Consider the following 23384-nt stretch of genomic DNA (forward strand, 5'->3'; position numbering starts at 1 on the left):
TAATTAATAAAATCTCATATTGGGATTTACTCTGCACGTCAAACTTTTAACATATGTGACTTTTTAGATTCTGTTCTTCTTCTGCTTTATTATTATTTTTATTATTACTATTATTATTATTATTATTATTATTGTTATTATTATTATTATTATTATTATTATTATTATTATTATTATTATTATTATTATTATTATTATTATTATTATTATTATTATAGCTATATGAAGCAATTATCTCGGCAAACTTGGTTAATACACACCATTCAGCAACCGGTAGTTGTAGAAATCTGGCTTTTCCGACAGTAGTTGTTAGCTCAATCGGTAGAGCGCTGAGCCGTGGATTCAAGGGTTGCGAGTTCGAATCTAGTCTAAGTCAAAAGATTTTTTTCCTGATATAATTCTTGAAATGGGAATGTTTCTCTCTCCACCTTTATCTCGTAATTCAGAATAGAGATGTTTGGATGTGAAAGAAAAAGTATACTAGAATATAAGAAAAGAGAGGTACTTTACATGATACCTTTTGCAATTTTTAACTATATTTTCACCTATCTAGGACGTTTCTAAAAAGTTCAGACTTCTAGAGCTCCTTTTCGCTCTCTTATCTGTCCTTTAATTAATTTCTACAGTTACTAAGTGAATCACATATACATATATTACAGATGTCGTATCTCTTTCTCTTCTCTCTACATCATGTCTGGAGATGAATGTTTTCACAATAGGTTACAAACACGATTTTAAAAAATAATACGATCTGCGATATCAGTGATACATATTGTGGTGTTTAACTTAACATATAAAACAATAAATAGAAAAACTGAGAATACGAATCTTTTCGTGCACTGATGCTTCAATAACAGTGAACTGATGCTTCAAATCTGTGTCTTTACTCCCTTCACCTATGTTAATTTCCTAATCAAAATAAAAACTCTTCAAAATTAATCACAAATTCTTATACAACCATCCCTTCCTTGGAGTACTGCGCGGTCACATACCCGTCACTGCGATGTAAAGGCACTTATGGCGACGAGGATACATATCCAGTTATGGTTAGTGTGTTTAACACAGAGGCGTTTATAATCGAAATACAAAATAGGCCATGCCTATATAATTTAAGAGATCCGAACTACACGAATCGTGACTTAAAAATGTGAAGAGAAGTGGCTGCGATATTTGTTCCAGACTGGGAGGGAATGGAACGGAATTCTCAGAATGAAGAAAGTAAGAATATTCCTATTTTATGATTTCATTTAATACTGTTAAGTAGAGCTACATCGAGGCAAATTGTATGTTCACTATGAATAATAATAATAATAATAATAATAATAATAATAATAATAATAATAATAATAATAATAATAATAATAATAATAATAATATACTTTGTTAAAGTTCTGCCAACTTCCAATATACCTAATATATACCAAACCTTAAGGCGCAACAGTCCGAAAGGGCCAGGGTCGCCTATGCGTCATTTTATGGGGTGGATGATGGAACAATTGCCCTTAGATGGTCTAAGCCATAGATGTGTGCACAGTAGAAAGGCGGAAAATGCCACCTCTAATAGTTTGGTACTTAGGTATATCGAAAATGTTTTAAACAGCAAAGACCATAATTTTAAATTGCGATTCAATACATCTTATTCTCTTTCCAGTCTTTGAAATGACCGAAAAACTACGTTGCCAAATTATTTCGAAATTTAGTTTTGTAAAACAAACACATAATGTTTCAGTTTCCAGACATTTCTTTCCATGCAGCTTAGAAATATTCCTGGGAAAGATATGTTTATTTTATTTTATTTATTTATTTTAACTGTAACTGCTCGTGTTTTATCAACTTTGTTCTGAAACTGAAAATAAGTTGCTAAAATTGGTAGAGTAGGAATTTCAGAAGAAGCCAAAATCATGAGAGGAAAAAAAATTAAAAGATTAAACCAGAGAATTGGTTAAAAATATCTTGATGTAAATTTTATACTTGGTGGCTTGGAATTTAGCGGTCCTTTCAGCACCGAAGCTATACAAGATGTGAACCTAAAGTTTAAGGTGGAATCTAAACTACCTTTATGCGCTGAAACTTTTCAATGATCTCCCACAGGATTCGAATCCGGAACCCCATTCTCCAAAGGCACGTGCATAGCTAGTAAAGTATAAAGTAGTGTAAATGTTGGAATTTATTGATTGGGGTCTAATATTTGTTTTCGATACAGAGGATATCTTTAAAAAAAATGCCTCTTGCTCCGTCTCTTTCGACTATATCAGCGAGGCTTCATCAGACGTGAACTACAGCTCAACGTGGGACCCTAACCACATAAGCTCCTGCCTAGAATCGAATCCAGGTCTACCACTTCTGGCGCGGGAAATGAAAAGAAAAGACCTGGAAACCCTGACTGGCTCATAGTATGATTTACAACTTTGGTGAAACTAAAATTACCGTGTAGCCACTTAGGCCGCGTTCGCTGTGGGGGGTAACGCTTTGTCGACTAGCCTAGTACTAAGGGTCGAGTGAAGGGGAATGGGAGGTATGTTGCTTGGGTTGTCATATGTTTGTCCTCACTCAGGCAACAAAAGAGACGAACCTGTGCGTCAAGGTCAAGAGTAAAAACTTCAATCCATATTGGTATTGTTTGAATAAACAAAATTTCTGTCTATCTACCCGATATAGTCGAGACGTTCTATTCGTCCCCAACCGGCTTCCTTTGTACTCAAGCAGAAAATTTGCCATAACCACCCTCATAAATAACACTCCAAATAAGCCATAAACGGCACGTGTTCGGTGTCGAAGTAATACGTTGTTGCCATCGTTAAACTTTTATTATCGATGGATACATTATATAACAATAATAATAATAATAATAATAATAATAATAATAATAATAATAATAATAATAATAATAAAACACAACAATCATTAAAGGAATTCAGTATAATAGTATGGACAGGGTGGTCAAGGACGGATTTCTGGGAGCGGCAAAGAAAGATTGTATTTTTTTCTCATCAGGCTTCTGCGGCATTGCCTTGCGGGGGGAGGACAGGGGCGAACTACTTAACATGTTTGGTTCGTACAAGCGTTATCGTTATGGAAGTTACATAATATTAACAATATGCTATATTTAAGAGTAATATAAGCACATATCATGAAACTATACTTGCCGCGACCTTATCCTGATAGCCGAGATACGCAGCTTGAATTCAGGCGACTCCGCGCACATTACATAGTTCCTCGCGTTACACAAGTAAAACATTACTTAGGAGATCAATTCAAAGAGCTAATTGAGTTCAAGTATATAAAAATGTCAATACAGAAACAATATTTAAAATAAATGATACTACATTTATTAGTAAAGGGTTATGAAAATGACGTCACGACTCAGAATCGGAAAGAGAGAAGGAAAGAAAGGAGTGAAAAGCCGGCAACTAAGATGCGAGTCTCTTGCAAGTGTTGCAAGACTATAAACTTGAAAAATCTTATAACAAAAGCAGCGGACAGTAAAATTACTTAATTGGTCAATGTTAGAAACCGTCCACGATGGATAGGAAATGGCTTAATATTTTTATATGATATATAAATTAAATAGAGTAACTACCCCGTAAGAAACTTCATTGCCTGCTGATAAATGAAACAAAAGAAATAACGGAACTCACATGTAACTTCTGCAATTTTTGTGCAGAGAGTAACACTGGTCTACCAAATATCGTCTTCGCGCGTGCGTTAGAGTGTGTATGTGGGTGTACTGAAATTGAAACCATGAAGAGTGTTAAGCGCGAAATTGAAAATATGAATGAATCCGAATTATCATCTTCTCAGTATTATCGCAAACACGAGGAAGGGAAACCTCTTTAAAGTCAAGCAAAGTAAATTGCCAACAATTTGTACGCTCGATTAAGAGAAAAATATGCAGACACAACTATTGAAGAAATTGTTAATATGATTGTTGCCGGTTCGCTGTGGTTTACTCAGTGTCAATGTAGAATTGCTGTGCTTTTAGAAAAAAATAATCGTATTTTTAATTTATTGTGTGGAAGGGTGGCTGCTCGTATGTTTCTGTTTATGATTGACCTTTTCCAGGTAGATATATGAGAATAACGGGGAACGGACAGAATGGCAGGAGGACAAAATGGCAGGGGACATAATGGCAGGAAATAATGGCAGGAGGACAAAATGGCAGAGGACGAAATGGCAGGCGGACGAAATGGCAGGGGACAAAATGGCAGGCGGACGAAATGGCAGAGGACGAAATGGCAGGAGGACAGAATGGCAGGAAGTTAATTTGAATTGTCGGGTTTTAAACTATTTTGTTTCTTGCTTGATAAATGAAGATTTCAACATAAATTTTCGATTTATTCATTATGCTCCAAAATTCGAACTGCTAATAATATTTCAATTCTAATTGACAGTCATCTACAAACACCTTACTATTGCAAGCTTTCTATTCATACCGCAGTGTCTTACTGAAAGAAATTAGTTTTAGTCGTTTTCTTTTTTATATATATTATTTAAGATCTTTTCGGATAATACTAGAAGGAAGCAGCTTTTATCTTTATTTCTCACTGTGATCTGTATATGCTCAAGTGAAGACAAACAGTATCAAAAGTTATTGAAGTTATTTGCAAAACATTTTAAGTAACAAACAAACAAACAAACAAACAAAAAGGAAAACACATAATCCTCCATATTAACTTGCGAATAAACTAACCTCGGTATTGTACAAAGGATCAGATACTTTCTGGGGCAAAGAAAACGAATTAAAATTGGTCGATTCGACTTGTTCCGAAGCTTTTGACGAGAGAATATGTAGGATGAGTACTCATTATTTTCTGGTGACTGTCTCTAGTATTTTTAAGTCTATAAAATATGCATAGGGGCAAATTCAAGGGAAGCTCGGGGCAAAAATCATCGGAGGAAACAAATTGTAGAGTACTCACAAGAAACACTAGAACTTTCGGTAGACATAGGATCTCCCGTTTTCAAAATATAGGATATGATTAATTGGAGAGCAGGAAAATTCGGTGTGGGGAATGTTAGGTGTAAAGAAAGATTCGTTGTAGTAGGCCGTAGGATTTATTAAAAACTCAACTTTGAGGATAAATGAGCGTATTTGTTTGAAGTTCAAATTTTGTGTAGAGGTACACGTCTGTGAAGTTGTCCCGCCCACCTAATGAATTTTTCTTTTTCTTATCTACATTGTTAGTTTATCGTTAGTTTACGTTAGTTTTGCTAAAACTATCGTTAGTTTTGCAAAAATAACGATTTTATTCGAGAAATAAATGGGCAGGCCAACTTCACGGTTCCCCGCCCACAAACGAATTTCAAAAGTTTTTCATATCACATCGTTAGTTTATCGTTAGTTTACGTTAGTTTTGCTAAAACTATCGTTAGTTTCGCAAAAATAACGATTTTATTCAAGAAATAAAGTTTCCCGCCAACTGTGAATTAGCCCGCCCATATTGAATTCTCATAAAATTCCAACTCATATCGTTAGTTTATCGTTAGTTTACGTTAGTTTTGCTGAAACTATTATTAGTTTCGCCAAAATAACGATTTTATTCAAGAAATAATGTTTCCCGCCAACTGTGAATTAGCCCGCCCATATTGAATTCTCATAAAATTCCAACTCAAATCGTAAGTTTATCGTTAGTTTACGTTAGTTTTACTAAAACTATCGTTAGTTTTGCAAAAATAACGATTTTATTCGAGAAATAAATGGGCAGGCCAACTTCACGGTTCCCCGCCCACAAACGAATTTCAAAAGTTTTTCATATCACATCGTTAGTTTATCGTTAGTTTACGTTAGTTTTACTAAAACTATCGTTAGTTTTGCAAAAATAGCGATTTTATCCAAGAAATAAAATTTCCCGCCAACTGTGAATTAGCCCGCCCATATTGAATTCTCATAAAATTCCAACTCATATCGTTAGTTTACGTTGGTTTTGCTAAAACTATCGTTAGTTTCGCCAAAATAACGATTTTATTCAAGAAATAAAGTTTCTCACCAACTGTGAATTAGCCCACCCATATTGAATTCTCATAAAATTCCAACTCATATCGTTAGTTTATCGTTAGTTTACGTTAGTTTTGCTAAAACTATCGTTAGTTTCGCCAAAATAACGATTTTATTCAAGAAATAAAGTTTCCCGCCAACTGTGAATTAGCCCGCCCATATTGAATTCTCATAAAATTCCAACTCATATCGTTACTTTATCGTTAGTTTACGTTACTTTTGCTAAAACTATCGTTAGTTTCGCAAAATAACGATTTTATTCGATAAATAAAATTTTCCGCCAAATGTAAAGTTAGCCCGCCCATTAAGAATTATCATAAATTTCCATCTCACATCGTTAGTTTACGTTAGTTTTGCTAAAACTATCGTTAGTTTCACAAAAATAACGATTTTATTCGAGAAACAAATGGGCAGGCTACGTTAACGGTTCCCCAACTACAGACGAATTTCAAAAGTTTTTCATATCACATCGTTAGTTTACGTTAATTTTGTTAAAACTATCGTTAGTTTCGCAAAAATAACGATTCTTTTCTAGAAATAAAGTTTCCCGCCAAATGTGAATTAGCACGCCCATATTAAATTCTCACAAAATTATAACTTATGTCGTTAGTTTATTGTAATATGACAAAATAATAATAATAATAATAATAATAATAATAATAATAATAATAATAATAATAATAATAAATAATTTGCTTTTCTTGAAATAGGTAATAACATTTTATTCGTTACATTTTATGGTTTTCGTTTTCACAATATGAAGTGTCGTAAATTATCGTAAGTGGTAATATTCAATATGTATTACACCGAATCTACCTTACACCTGAATTTCCCCACACCGAGTTTTCCGTACACCGTATTTTCTGTACACCGAATTTTCCTACACCGAGTTTTCTTACACCGAATTTTCCTAGACCCGATTAATTGTATATATGTCATATGATTAATTGTATATATATCATATGCAATTTGATAAGGTAATAGTATGAACACAAGAAAGAGCATTTATCAACGTTTAAAGATACGCAAGTCATTACACAATTTACTTCATTAATAAATATGATTTAAGTGTCATTATATCAATCTTTCGTGGACTCGTCGTAACCTGGAAGAATTCTGATAAATTCTACATGAAACTAAGACGGAAATCAGGACACATTTTGTACATAAATTTACAAAAAGATACGAGACTTTTACAAACATTTACGAAACGAGACGACAAAACCTGAATTCTCATTGGGGATGAAAGGCGAGAGATTAAAGTGGTGTGCCTGATAATTTAAGGTCTCTCATAACTCCAGTGAAATTCAGCAAAAAATCTCTGAATTACGAAAAAAAGAAAACATACAAAATACATTTTCAGGGTAACTCTTACAGCCATTACGTTATTATAAGATTAATGCTACTTCTGAAACTGATTTGATTGAATATGTATTTGGATAACGAAACTACTTTCATAAGTTTTTCAAAGTATCAAGTTTGAGAAGAACGAAGTTTGTCTTCCACTGTTGTTATCTCGTTGCTCATAGATATCAGTGATGAAATAATTGGTCGAAAATCACGCGGCCGCTTCTTACATCAATTCATGAAGAAAATTAGTTCCAATATTAGGTACCTAAGTTCAGTATTTAAAAAAAAAAAAAAAAAAAAAACTAGCCTCTTGCAACCATGCGTAGCACATTTTAATACTTACACTTGAAATAAAAATATGACTGGATAAAGACGATTGCCTTTGTCTTTGAATTTCATATGTGAATAACAATATAGGGCTTTTCAGATAGAGAAGGGGAGGGGCAGGTTGTATTAAACAAGATCGTACACCTGATATGTTTTAACTATAGGCAACTTGTACTTGCAGGCTTAACTCAGTCTTCTGAAGTCAAACGACAAATACCATTAAGATGTTCAAGAGAATAACGTATCAGCATTATTACATACTACAGACACAAAGATACCACTAGGCTCTCAAGTTTCAAAATTATATTGTGTGTGAAAGCAGTTAGTAGATTTAATTCTTTGTCACATGGTAGCTAGACCCTGAGAGAAATTCAGAGGAAGTCCACGAGAAAATTCTTTCGTCATAAATAAAAGTTGTACTACTTAGAATTATTATAAAACCAAGATATCAATTGGAAGATGCTTAAAAAGAAATAAATTTAAGAGAAAAGTTAAGACATGGATAACTGATATTTACCCTCGTTTACGCTCTTGGTTCAATTTAGCTGTATTTATATGCTTTGGACATTTGAGGTAGAAATGAATAAATCGAGAACCGTTACCTACTAACAAACACAATAGGTAAAACCTAAAAATACGAGCTCTAGGAGTTATAATTTTTGCCAAATTAACTTCCTGCCATTCTGTCCTTCTGCCATTTCGTCCGCTGCCATTTCGTCCTCCTGCCATTTTGTCCGCTGCCATTTCGTCCTCCTGCCATTTCGTCCGCTGCCATTTTGTCCTCCTGCCTTTATTTCCTGCCATTATGTCCCCTGCCATTTTGTCCTCCTGCCATTCTGTCCTAAATTCGAGAATAACTTCATTTCTTATCCTTTCTTACCTTAATCAATTGAAATGAATAAGCAAAATAGTTTTCATGCTCTCGGGTTTTAATTGTGAGGATTGAAAATATATGACGTGCGAATTTCCAATACATTTATTCCTATTGTCGTGTCTTCATGAATTATTAAAACAAATAGACCAAGAAACATATTTTTCGTAAGCGGCAGGGAAATGACGAGAAATCATCGCTCCGCGCGTATCAGCTGAAACTCAGAACAGCGCCAGTTGAAACCCTGGCGATTGAGAGCCAAACCAAAAAACACACACACACATACAAAGGCTTCCCTGTGAAAAGGTTCGCGCGCCGACATGTATTAATGCGCTTGTGATGCGGCTCTCAAGTTAACATTGCGTTTAGTATAATGATTGATTTCTTTTTACTTTTCATTACAACGAATTCAAATTAAATTAAATATTTCAGTTTAACGCCCCAGAATTATGCCCTCCAAGCTAAAGGAGACAGAAGGAGGATGCAATGAAAACAAAAGTAACGAAAAAACAACTAGATAAATCTGTCTTTCTGCGAAGACTACTGAAGAACAGTAAGCAAGAGGGTGAAAATTGCAACATCGCTTTCTTTTTCAGCAGGTCAACTGGCAGGCCACCCTCAACTGGAAGGACATGTTGAATTATCCCTCCCATGTAACAAAGAAACACGCGGTTTCCTTCAATTGTGTTCCGCTTCCTTTGTAGCCGCGTGGGGATGGTTCGAGCGATTTTACTTTTTTTTTTTAATAGCAATCTTCTCTTCCTCTGTCTCTCTTGGCGAGCACGGACCCAAATAAAGAAAACAACAACAACAAAAAAATGAACATTGGAAACAAGGAACGAGTACATTAAAGTTCTTCAAGGTGAATGAACTATAAGAATGGGTTGTCATTCTTTTTTCCCTTACTTATAATACCAAGGAAAGAGTGGCAGAACTTCAGAATCAGCCCCCACGCAAAAATTCTTCTCGGTCCCCCGCGCAAAAATTCATCTCACCCCACTCTCTCGCAAAATTCTTGTCAGGGCCTATAAAGCAATTCAATCTTTTCGTGTATTTTCCCAACACAGATATTCGAAATGAGGCAATGATTGTACTATGTAACACAAGTATCTAATTATCAGAAAACTATTTTTGCATGAGAACTGTTACGTTGTTTAAAACTGTATTTACTACATGTGAATGGACTGTTTATGATTATTGGGGGCGCGGTGGCTCAGTGATAGAACACTTACCTCTGGTGCGAAGGGTCTCGGGTTCGATCCCCGCTGAAGTAAGTTCGTGGTGGGCGACATCGTTGCTCGTGGGTTTTCTAGGGTTCTCCCGTTTCCTCCCACTTTCTTATTCCACCATTTTCATCATTCACTTGCAATTTCATCCGTCTCCTTTAGCACTCCGTTTTCATAATCGTAGGACGTTAAACTAAAGCTTTCCTTTCTTTTGTTTATGATTTTTACACTGTTGTACTGCAAAGAACATGTGTATATTTGTATACGACTGATTCAGTGTTGAATTCAGATTTTTGTACAAGAGGGGAGTGGATATTCTATATATACACTATCAGGGGCGGATCCAGAACCGACTTCTGGGGGGTGGTGGGTTATCATACTGCTACTTTTAAGGACTCCGAACTTTGGGATGGGTTTAATTTATATATATATATAATAAGAAAGTTTTCTCTTCTGGGGGGGGGGGCAATCGCTCCGATCGCCACTCTCTGGATCCGCCCCTGTACACTATATTCTAGATATGCACTATATATAGATATTCAAGGGGGGCTGAGCCCCCTTGAGCATGTCTGAATTCAATACTGGACTGATTCACAGTGAGAGTTCAGAGGAAGAAAAGTGTTATTTACTTTCCCAGTGACCTTTTGATTACACCATTAAAAGTTACATCATAACCCATGAAAACTAATTGTATTCAAATAAATTTTGTAATATATTAAATTTAACTCATACTCAAAAGGCCGCACGCATTCCGAAAGCAGACTTTCTAAACTTAATCGAAAAAATTAATATCCTTTGGCCCGGTCATAATTAAATCTGAAACGACAATATCAGGTCTTGTGACCTCTCAGAACCAACAATCTGTAGGGTCAAATAGTACCTACTATATATTCTTACAGTTTTCAACAAGATTAACAAGATTTGTGTGTGGGAGGGGCTCGAATATGAGGTTCCGCCACTGGTTAGTATTATGTTATGTTTTAATTTATCATTTGCCTCAATTTCTTTGTTTCTTTCGCGGAGCTCAGCTCGCATTATATGATACTCATGTTTGTTTTAATATTTCTTTTCAATGGTCTTTTCTTTGTGTCCAGCTGGAGACGGGAGTGGAGGGGAACTTCGTGGTAAATCGGAAGTATATATTCGCCACTCAAAAACAAGGCCAATATGATTCCCTTTCGTGAGTTCTTTCGTTCACTGCCAGTTTTGACTCCATTTTTTGATTCCTTCGTTCCACATCTACTTTTGACTCTATTTGTGAAGCCCCTCGTTCCTCGTTTTTTCTAGTAGTTTGTACGACAATGTTGAGAAAACAAAGGAAAATTTGATTCCATGATTCCTTCGTTCACGCCACTGTTTGTTTTGTTTAGGAGTTGGCGAGGCGAGAGGAAGGAATGGTCGTCGTTTCGTTTATAGCTTTGTAGAAGGGAACTTCGTTAACTTTATCAGCAAAACGGAAGTATTCAACCGAAGATGTTCAGCCAGTGTCGTCTACGTCTAGTGTTTCTTCCATTTGCCAAAGGCGATACACATGCTGCTTTGCAGTAGGGATGGCCAGAACCGGTTCCTAGTGGAACCGGTTTTCGGGTCTGAACGGATCCGGTTCTAGAAGATCCGGTTTTTCGGATCCAGGTCTGGAACCGGTTTTTCGGATCCAGGTCTAGAACCGGTTTTTCGGATCCAGGTCTAGAACCGGTTCTTCGGATCCAGGTCTGGAACCGGTTCTTCGGATCCAGGTCTAGAACCGGTTCTTCGGATCCAGGTCTGGAACCGGTTCCGCTGGAACCGAAACTTTGTGACCATCCCTACGCTAAACCCGAGCTGCTGGTAAGCTGTGAACAGTATGCTAGATGAAATGGTGGAAGCGACAGGCAGGCGCCCAGGCGGCGGCAGCTTGTCTCATTTGGCTAAATAAACTGGGTAACTGGCAAACTCATTGGTTAAACAGGCAAACTGGCCAACTCATTTGGCTAAACACCCACTGGTGGACCAAAATTTTTTTTCTGGGGGCACAAGCGTGTCTGGGCGAGGAAGGCACAAGCGCATGATCCTTTTTGCATTATTTTTGAAGGTGATCTTTATGCCTCATTTACGGGTCTTTGGGGGCTTTCGGATCCAGGTCTGGAACCGGTTCCTAAGATCCGGTTCTGGAACCGGGTTTTCAGATGCAGATCTGGAACCGGTTCCTAAGATCCGGTTCTGGAACCGGGTTTTCAGATCTAGATCTGGAACCGGTTCTTAAGATCCGGTTCTGGAACCGGGTTTTCGGATCCAGGTATGGAACCGGTTCCTAAAATCCGGTTCTGGAACCGGGTTTTCGGATCCAGAACCGGTTCTGAAAACCGGATATCCAAGAACCGGTTCTTCGCGGAACCGGTTCCGTCGGAACCGGAACTTTGTGGCCATCCCTACTTTGCAGTACATACTCGTTCCTTTCAAAATGAGTTTGATTCCTTTCAAGGATTCGTTCCATTCGTTCTCAGAAAGGATTCGTTCCAAAGGAACGACTCGTTCGCGAACGACACATCTCTATTGATTACAGGTATTCTGCATTTATAGGTAGGTCACTTGCCGCAGCTGAGAAGCTTCCAGTGCTCTACGGTCCTCCGCTAACTTCTTCGTCTTGGCATATAATACATCTGAAAGATTGGTTAGAAAGAACGAATATTTTCGATCATTTCATTCCTGATCGACTTCTTTAGTTTGCTTCCTTCGTTCACCCATCTCAATCTCATTCTCATTGCAATTCCATTTCGCGCATCGATTTGTCTCGGAAATAGTCGTGCTTCCTGGGGCTGGTCAACTATAAAACACACATATATATTGTTCAGTAATTTTTGTATATGTTTGTGCGTGTGTGAAAGAGAGAGAAAGAGACGTTTATATTTCTCGTCCGATAACCCCTAAAATTCCCTATATTCTCTTACATTTCACTTCGCGCGAAACTAAGAAAATATAAGAAAAAAATATGTTCTTGATGTTTGAGAGATGAGGAGACAATCTCGGGCAGAGCGGAGGTCACACACTATACTCTACTCATGTTTCACGTTCTTTCAGTCGGAAAACACGCACAAAGTTATTTTTGTCATTCACCATTTTCCACCACCTGCATGCCCTTCTGAGAATCGGTTCGCGTATCGCCTTCCACATAACCAATCTCGATCCAGCCAAATCAATCCAGTTCTCTTCTGAAGTTATTTACAAGGAAACTGCTGTGCTATTTTTTTCTTTCGGAATAAATGCAGCGGGATTTAGCCCTGAACTTTTCTTTTAAAAAAAGAAACAAAAATCTACTTTTTCAGTTATCACAAATTTTACTAATTGCACACTGATAATGGTACAAATTTTGTCTTTATCAGGATTTTGTTTATTTATTTATTTATTTATTTATTACTAAACTACCAGATATAGCCTCAGGTCATTTTGCACTGGAGCGATTAGCTGGGATAACAACATTGAGAGAAAGGAAGGAGAAAGAAAACGATTACGGCCTGTAGGTTAAGGTACCATCCAGGCATTTGCTTGGTAAAAGTGCGAAAAACCCTGGAAAGTCTCAGTCAGAATGGTCGGCCTCCGGATTCGAATCCAGGACCTCCTGATTACAAAGGAAGAACGCTAACTACTAGCCTAATTGGGAAACAGTATATTCACAACAATAGAAGAGAAGGTACACGTATTAATCCTAGCTGATATTTGTTTCTTTCTTCCCATAATAATTACATCATATTGTAAATGCAACAGGGGCGCCATTTCAGACTTAGCTTGAAGGGAACAAGAGCACCACCGACATAAAACTTTCACGTTTCCTTTTCTAATATATTAGTAGACAATCGATTAAAGTATATGTAAAGCTTAAACTCTTGGGAGGACGTCGGGGTAATCACTCCCCCCCCTTTTTTTTTTTTTACAAATATACCGTATGTAAGGAAACTAACAAGGGAACCTTCCGAAAATGATAGTTACAGTGAAAAATGTGACCTGTGCCAATTGAAAGAGCTGTAACAGAGATGAGCATTCCCAAAAAATTATCTGTCCATAACAATAAGTTCAAGAAGTATAAGGGGTGGAAGTTCGGGAAACAGCAAGATTGGACAATGCAATTCCGCAAAAAAGGGGGCACGTTAAAACACAATGCTGACAAGTAATGTATAGAAAGAGACTTGCCACAATAGGGAACAAATGAAGGCTACCAGTGGGGTTAACAGTGTTGATAACTGCAATGAAAAATGCGTGTTTCGCAAAGAGCACTATATGAAATAAGTGCAATATTCAGTATCAATCGGTCATGTAGAACATAACATATGACGTGTATAATTAGTGGTACAATCTAACAAAAGAACATAGAGAAAACAAGTACGAAAAATACGGAAAAGACGGAGTTGGCCGTAATGTGCCACATTTGATCACGAGCTGCGCATATTAGAATGAAGAAAACAAGAAAGCACCAACTATGCAGGAAACCGACGTACCTAGAGTCGAAAAGAAAAACGAGTTCCAAAGTTGGCGACACTAGCCATGAAAATCCAGACACGTCTAATATAGTTAGGCCAGTCGTTTCAGAAAAAGAAAATTCCGGCAACAGGCATTAACCTTCGCATCATTTGTGCATGCTCGTAAACATTGTACGAGCAATTGTTCGATGAGACAATGGTCCAAAGAGAAGATACATTTGCAGTGAGCGCAGCGGAATACTGCCAATCCGTCACACATGGTACAATGATTGCCTGTGAATGTCTCGAAACAGTACTCTAGAGGTGTCGGAACCTTTGGTGGTCTTTCTATCACATATCTACACCTGTAGAAAGCAAACATAATCAAAGGCTTGAATAAACATGCCGTAAACTGGTAATGGGTTAAGGATTTAAGTTTCACGGGACCGAATGTTAAAGTGAGTATCTGATAACACAAGCTCTGTAACGTAGCGCACAAAGTTCTTGTATGGTCTAAAAAAAATAAACTTCAAGTGGTTGTGTTAGACCCGTACAACCAGGAGGGATCAGCTCAACTTTGAAATTCACTCCGGAAGGTACATATTCGTAGAGCAAGTTGGTGTGTTTGTTCGCTGTCCATGAATCAACAAGAAGCACATCATCAGTTAGGTTTCTTTCTGCCAAACTTGGCCAAAACACGGCATAAAACACGCTTTAATCACTCTTTCGCATGTTTGCGGTTGTATTTGGGAGGGGCTTAATATTCGGAAGAGTTGACAAAAAGTCTTTGGTCTTCTGGGGAAATGTTCCTTTGCCTTTTGCCACTTGCACATACATTGGCGACAAGAGAGTTTCATCAGAGAGATGACAGGTATTATCATATACGAATGTGATGTTGCAGAGATCGATCCAACAACACCGTAAATATGTTTTGCACCTTTTGATCGCAACATGCATTTCCTTGTCAAATCTACTCTGATCGGTATTGAACAATTGAAAGGGCGTGATGGCGTGACTATCAATCATTGTCTTGATCTTGGTTCGGAAAGGGTCTGCCAAAGTAGCAAGTTCATGCTCTTTCGTAGATAACTGTCTGTTAATATTGTGGGTGATCACTCGTACACAAAAATTGTAGCGCTTCTGAAATTTATAGACCCACGATTCCGAGGCCATAAAGTTAAGTCTATTATATAGATCCAATGCATGTTTGATGCGGAGAGCCCATACTTGTAATGTCTTGTCATGTATTCTGGAGCCAGATTTTTCGTGTTCCTTTTGCAACGGTAAACTTCGCGGTTTATATCGTCCATAGTCACCGGCGGGGAAGAGAAGTACTTCTTCTTGATCCATGCGAGATCCATATATGATCTGATGCAGCGATGTCTGTGCATGACGGCTTTCAATGATCTTCGTCGCGAACCGCCCGGATTGTCATAACAGTAGTACAAATAAGCCTTTTTCTTCTTGGGTGCATCAGAATCTACTGTACGAGTTCGTGGACGATCAACCTGCGGTGGAGACGGAACATAGGAAGAAATGCTGTCACTACATCCCGACAACTGTGAGGGAGACCTGACACTTGGAGTTACATGGGTGGATGTGCTCCGCTGCGATTCAACACGCACGAAGTCATTACACGCATCTTCAATACCTTCATTAGATGCATGAAATATATCAGTACCGAGACATACAAGTGTCTGATAGTGATCAAAAACAATAGCATCATTACGTAGTTCCTCCTTGATTCTGTGAAACACCTCCAGATCCTCAGCACTCGGTGGATCGCTACTGGTACTAAACTCTTTAACCGAGAGAGTGATGACAATTTGCGGATTCATTCCTGAAAGAGTCACAAACAAGGGGGGCGTATCACTGAAGGGCAGATAAACATGTGCAAATACAGGTAATGGCTACAAGACGAGACGATACAATATTGTTGTAGTATTTTTACAAGACAAGAACTACAGTTTTTGTAGTAATACTACATACAAAACAAAATGTTAAAACATTTTTATGACACAGACCCAAAGCTTGTCTCGTAGGTACCATTAAAATATTGTGTTCCAGCCACGTAAGCTGAATATTTAGGTGAAGCTAGGCCAAACTGGAACAGAATTTTGGAAAGCCGTTTTTAGATGACAGATTGGTGTTGAAAACAATGGAAAAAGGACGACCACTGAACTCTAACTCCAACATGGCGGAAAGTAACACACTGTTGCATTTTGATAGAATATCTCTGTCATTTGTGACCTAAACTACTTGAGCGATTTTAGCAAGTGGTATTTTGGATTTGTCGTGATCCATACTGTGTCCTGTGTTATATGGAAGTATGAAAATTAAATCCAACATGGCGGAAATAAACTTTCTTCCAAACCTGTAATTTTGGGATATTGCGAAAACATTTACAGTTGTAGAACGTGTTCCATCGTTTCCAACACATGTTACCTCACACCAACATAACTTTTTACGAAAGTAAAATGTGCCGTGTTTATTTTTCAGAAATGTATATAACCCAGGACACATGGATCACGACGAATCCAACTTGATCGTTTCTGTTGTGTTGGAATTATGAAAAAAGTTACAACAGTATACTCTGCTCCATTGTTGGCAGCACACACAAAAACCGCTGTAAATAATTCTTTTGCAATTTAATTCTGGAGTCATTGCTATTTTGCAGGACTATCGGGCTATTATATACACAATATGGATCAAAAGTTAAAATCAAATTGATAGAACTCCCAGTCTGGTGTCGCGCATTTGTTTGTTAGGCATGGCCTTAAAAGCTCTTTACCACGCGGTTGAACATTTAACCCAGTGCTTCCGAACCCTTTCCCAAGTGCGGCACGTAAAAGGTGTGACCTTTATTATCAGAAAATACCAAATTCAAGTCTATGGCGAACGTAGGTAAAGAAGTCTGTAAAGGAAGTGAAGAACTCCTGGATGATTTGTGGGTTTATTGGTCCAAGAATTAATACATTCTTGAGTAAATTCCTCAAACTCCTATATTTTGCCTTTTAAGATGCAAAGTATCTACAAGTATGATTTGGTTTCACTTCACACAACACTAACACTACTAGCTGAAATGCCCCGAATTGTACGGGGAGATTTGTTGCATTTTTTGAACTACTGCTATTTTCTACTATTACTACCACACTACTAACTACTACTACTACTACGGCGACAACGACTTTGGTCATGTCATTAATGTATTTGACGACCCAGAAAACAGTGGATTTCAATCTAATATCGGTCATTTGGGCACTTTTTACACGCCCCCTGTCCTAGCGCCGCCCATGTGGGTGGTAGGGATGTGTACTTTAACATAATTTCGTGCCATACTGTAAACTATATTTGTACAAAGTTCGGCAGAAATTACATCAGGCGTTCTTAAGTTACTCCATTAAAACCATTCCTGACGTGAAAACCCCATTTAAAAAGTATTGTGTGTACTTCGACAGCCTGAAAAACGGGGTGAGTTATAGGGGATAAACCCTACAGTGTTTGCTACCTGGTATATTTATGTCACGTTTGCCCCAACTTTGTGCAACCATGTAGGATATGTGGAATTTACAAACACGCATAATCTATGCGCTTTTATCCTTCAAAATTGAGTTTTCTGCACTTTTCCTCACCCATAACTGCATTCACCTATTTTTGTTTTTTTTTCTTTTTTTCTTCTTTCCTCGTTTCAGCCCCAAACTCTGACATTGAAATCACTGAACTCCTTGTATTGATTATGTGCATATATTACACGAAGTTCATTTTTCTCGTATTTCATCACCACAAATGTTTTTGTGGTACTACCCTTTACTACTAATCTAGCATGATCATTCGTACAGAGGTTAATACGTACCTTTAACAGCAGGTTATGAGCCACCTTGAGCAGTCAATTGCAGGAAATCAAGTGACTTACGAGTGTTTGCAGCGCACTCATTTCCTTTCCTGTGATAGCTTTTGTCTGCTTTTTTCTACACCTTCTCCTTCCCACTGATCTTATCGTTCTTACTTGTTCATCATCCTCCTTTCAACACAAGTGGAATGACATAAGAAACATCTTGTGCTGCTATCTGCAGTACTATCACCACCTATATGATATATCCAGAGTGTCCCACCTAACTCTGCGACTGAAATTGTTAAAAAGCGAAACAATGTGACACATCCAGTTGTGCAGGAATGTACCCATGCCAGCGGGCGACAAACTTCTGTGAGACGCAAGTGCCCCCCAATGCCCCATCATAGGGTCCCAGGGGCCAACTTCAAAATTTCAAATTGCACTATTGGTCGAGATATATTTCTTTCGATAAATCTTGGAATATGCAATAACGCATATCAGAAATATTTACAATACGGGATTTTAAAATGGCCGCCAAAAATATCTGCTCGGTGACAAGAACAACGTGCATTTTTGGAGGCCATTTAGAAACCCGTGCTTCATATAGCAAATGTTTCTTATAGGCGGTGTTGCATTTATACAAAGAAATATCATCCGCCCCCTGTTCCCATTTGTAATGTTGCGGTTGACCCCTCGAGCCTTATGATGGGGGCCCTGGAGGACTTGCTTCTTACTAAGTTTTCTTGGCCCTCGACATGAGTACATTCCTGTGCAATTGGATTTGCAAAATCTCTTTTCGCTTCGCAGCAATTTGAGATCACAATGTTCGATGCCAAGTTAAGACACAACATATATTTTTGGGGGCGCGGTGGCTCAGTGGTAGAGCGTTCCCCTTCGGTGCTTGGGGTCTCTGGTTCGATCCCAGCCCCCGCCAAGTGAACTTTGTGGTGGACAAACACCATGTGCGTGGGTTTTCTCGGGGTTCTCCCGTTTCCTCCCACTTTCTTCATTCCACCATTTCATTCATTACTCATCTTCACCGTCTCCTTTAGCCTAACCGGCATAACCGTGGGACGTAAAACTCAAAGATTTCAAGATTTTATAACCGTGGGACGTAAAACTCAAAGATTTCTTTTCATTTTTTACAGCATATATTTGTGGCGACTATTTTGAAAAGCATGCTTCATATAGCAAATGTTTCCTATAGGTGTTGTTGCACATTCCATGATCTATCGAAAGAAGTACCACTCGGTCCCTATTGCCATTCGAAAGTTTGAAGTTGGCTCCTGGGGCCCTAATGGGGATCCTGGGGCCACTTGCTTCTCACAGATTTTTATCACCCCTGACATTGGCACATTCCTGCACATCTGGATCCGTCACATTTTTGTTCGTTTCGCAAAATTTTCAGGTCACAAAGTTTGGTGGGACACCCTGTATATTCCCACATCCGACCTAACCATGACATAATGTTCACTACTTCTATTATCGGTTGTTGGCTCAACCCAACAATTTCATGTTCCCCGACTTGACTTTGTCTCAATCACTCCAGCATTGATGCATTCCGAGTGATGCCTGTTGCCGGAATTTTCTTTTGTGAAGCAAGCGGCCTAACTATATTAGACGTGTCTGGATTTTCATGGCCAGTGCTGCCAACTTCAGGAACTCGTTTTTCTTTTCGACTCTACTTACGTCGGTTTCTGCATAGTTGGTGCTTTCTTGTTTTGTTCATTCTAATATGCACAGCTCGTGATCAAATGTGGCCAACTCCATTTTTTCCGTATTTTTCCTACTTCTGTTTTTTCTATTTTCTTTTGTTAGATTTTACCACTGATTACACACATCATACCTTATGTTCTACATGACAGGTTGACACTGAGTATTGCACTCACTTCATATAGTGCTCTTTGCAAAACATGTACTTTTCATTGCAGTTGGCAACACTGTTAACCCCACTGGTGGCCTTCATTTATTCCCTATTGTGGCAAGTCTCTTTCTATACATTACTTATCAGCATTTATTTTGACGTGCCCCTTTTTTGAGGACTTTGCACTTTTCCTCCTTGTCCAAAATTTCTGTTTCCCAAAGTTCCAACCCTTATATTTCTTGAATCTCTTGCTATGGGCAGCTAATTTTTTGGGAATGCTCATCTCTGTTACAGCTCTTTCAATGGCATAGGTCACATCTTCCACTGCAACTATCATTTTCGAAAGGTTTCCTTGTAAGACAAGAATATTTAATAAAGGTTATAATAAGCTACTGCTTCAACACAGTGTCTCTTCAATTTTACGCATGCATTACACTAACACTGGATGACAATAAATTGAGCATGGAATGGCTCCGAAAATATCTTGGTGCGAGAAAGGAATAAGCAAATATGTGTTTTAGTGATTATATTTTTAAAACCCATCTGACATCCTGAGAATTAAGAAGCTAACGATGCTCCTAACCAAACCTTGTACTGACTAAATATCCACTCATACTCAAGGTCCTTATGGTTGTATTAAATCAATTTTTGGGAGTACATTGACAACTAAGTCGATCTCAAATTGTAGACAGTCTATTGAACGTAAGTCGATCTCAAATTGGAATTGGATTTGTGACTTTCATCCGAATGGAGCAAGTTTTAAGCACAAAATATACTATTTAAGATCGGATCAGAAACATACCAGAATTTGAGAGCGGAGCAGTAAATGCCACTCCCACTACGGTATGTATTAGGAGAAGAATTAAAACTTATATATGTTGTGAGAAGAATTAAAACTTACTGTTTATTTTTATGTAAAAGCGACAAGACATTACTGGTCATTACGACCTATCATTTTACTCGTATCTTAAGTATTTTTTCGAAAAAGTGAATGGAACAAAAGGCGTTAAAAACAGAAAAATGCGGAATGTTTCATTCATCGGGCATGATACATCAGTGTAGTGACATTTCGCGCCATCCGCTACCCCTAGAGCCTCGACCCATCCATTAGCTGAAAAAATGTCCTGGCGGAGTTTGCAAGAGGACACTGAACAAAGGTTTAACGGAGAAAAAACACACAGGAAATGAGTACCATTTGCTAAGCTTTATTCTGCTTTATACGCATGCGCGAAACTTTCTGTTGCTCTCATTCCATTGTTTTGCTTGTGAATACTCGATCTTTTCATTCCTTACCGGGCCCAACACTTTCAACTCCGAACGATTCAGCCAAATCAATCAGTTCCTTTTTGAGATTAATTCATTTCGTTCACCTGAAAGATTTGATCTTTTGGATCGAATCATTCACGAACGACTCATCTCTAAACCTGATACACTACTATATATGTCTAGGGTTGCCAGTGTGCGCGACAAATGCGGTCTGTCAACACAGACGATCCATTCAACCATGCCAGGCAAAACAAAACTGAAATGGAAGGAATGTTCTCTGGCCCGAAACTTCTCACAAGAAAAAAACACCAAGATAAGTCGGAAGTCATGTAACTAGTACTGAATCACAAGCTTAGGTAGTTGTTTTCTATTTTAATATTGCTCGTTTTGATGATATCAGGTTGTTAGAAATGTGCTTGAAAAACTAATGAAATTATGTTAAATACTTAAGGATATGTTATATTAATTAAAATACGCAATTAGAAAATTGATGCATCCTGTTTCGTTAACCGAGCAGTCGGTTGTTCTAACATGCTATCTAAGTTACCGCTTACAGGTTATGATTGGTAGTGGTAACTACGTCATCGGTTAGCCTACCCTGTGAGTTATTACACTCTAACCTAGCAATATTAACCTTTAACTCATGGTTAACCTTTAACGATCATCTTCTCTCATAACATTTTTCGCTTGGTTTCGTTGGGACACACGACTTTGTGGTCCATATATTGAGAAATTAACTCGGTTACTGTACATGTTTTTCTGGTTTACTAGTAAACTTTCCTTTTTTTTTGCGTGTAGCATCTTTTCCCAAATGACTAGGATCAACGCAAATTCAAATGTCTCTAATGCCTCAGCTACTCTCAACTCTTTAGCTTTCTTACTTGTCAGACAAATCGCGGTAAGCAACTCTTCAACACCAACAATTCTAGTCTTCATGCAGCTGCAGCAGTATGTATTTTTTCCCACCATTTATACATTTTTTAAAGTTTCCTTCTTTAATTTTGAAGCCATTTCATCAACAAGAGCTAAAAGTGACCATCAAGGAGCACAAAAATTAAAAGAAAAAAGGAAAAAAATCTTGAAGATCATAAAAATTGGAAACTTATGTAGAGATTTTGCTGCATAGGCAATAACAAAATTCAGATTAGATGCGTACAGCAGTGAACGTACGGAGCGTTTGGAGTAGTTCTAATTCTATTACTAATTCTTGCTTGAAAACCACTATAAACTCCGCTCATCACTGATGCTCCATCATATCCCTGCTGTCTGCACCGTTGTATGTCGATTTGGTTGTTGATAAAATTTTACGAAAGAGATGTTTATAGTTCGCGGCATCATGCTTCTCTAATGCATAAAATTCTACAAAACATTCGTTGATTTCTAGTGTTGCTTCTTGGTAGTTCACAACAACGTAGCGAAGAATGACAATAACGTAATCAGATTTGTTAGGTCCAATGTTATATCCACGATTATTGAAAAAAAATGAGCTTTTCGAACATCTTCAAAAATAACTTCATGATTACTTCTTCCACATAAGAAATAAATAACAGAATATATGTGTTCAGTGCCGAGTAATAAACCAGTTTAGCGAGGCCCCTAGGCCTGCAACTTCAACAACGAAAAAACTTTTTGGGAAATAATTTCACCACAATGACTATTTCTCATTCATAAGAAATGGCCCTATAGGCTTGCAGGCTCCCCCCAATAAATGTCACTAAAATTGCTGGCAATTTTAACATTGACAGTGATTTTTACCAATACATAAGAAGTGAATAACATTATAAGTATTCAGTACTGAGTACTAAACGTTTTCTGAGAGGCATCTAGGCTATTTAGGGCCCCAGAAACAGAAAAAATATTTCTAAAATTGCTCACAATTTTAAAATTGACAATGATTTTCTCTCGCACATCAGAAATTAATAATAAAATAGCCTATAAATATTCAGTAGCCTATTTAGTAATTAACGGGTTCATCGGGGCCCCGGTGCGTTGTACCGCTTGCACCGTCCATTGTTACGGCACTGCCTGGGCTCCATACCCACCCCTAAAATTTATGAGATTAGTGCGATGCTTCATATACGTTGTCTCCCTCCATTTATACGTATATACAAACATAAGCCTACATATATATGCATACACATACCCACACACACACATACATATATATGTATATATTAAGGTGCCCTGTATTTTGGGTAATTTCGTGTTGCGATGCTCACTCCC

The sequence above is a fragment of the Thermobia domestica genome, chromosome 8 (assembly GCF_964235325.1).
Source record: "Thermobia domestica chromosome 8, izTheDome1.hap1.1, whole genome shotgun sequence".
Taxonomy (NCBI): domain Eukaryota; kingdom Metazoa; phylum Arthropoda; class Insecta; order Zygentoma; family Lepismatidae; genus Thermobia; species Thermobia domestica.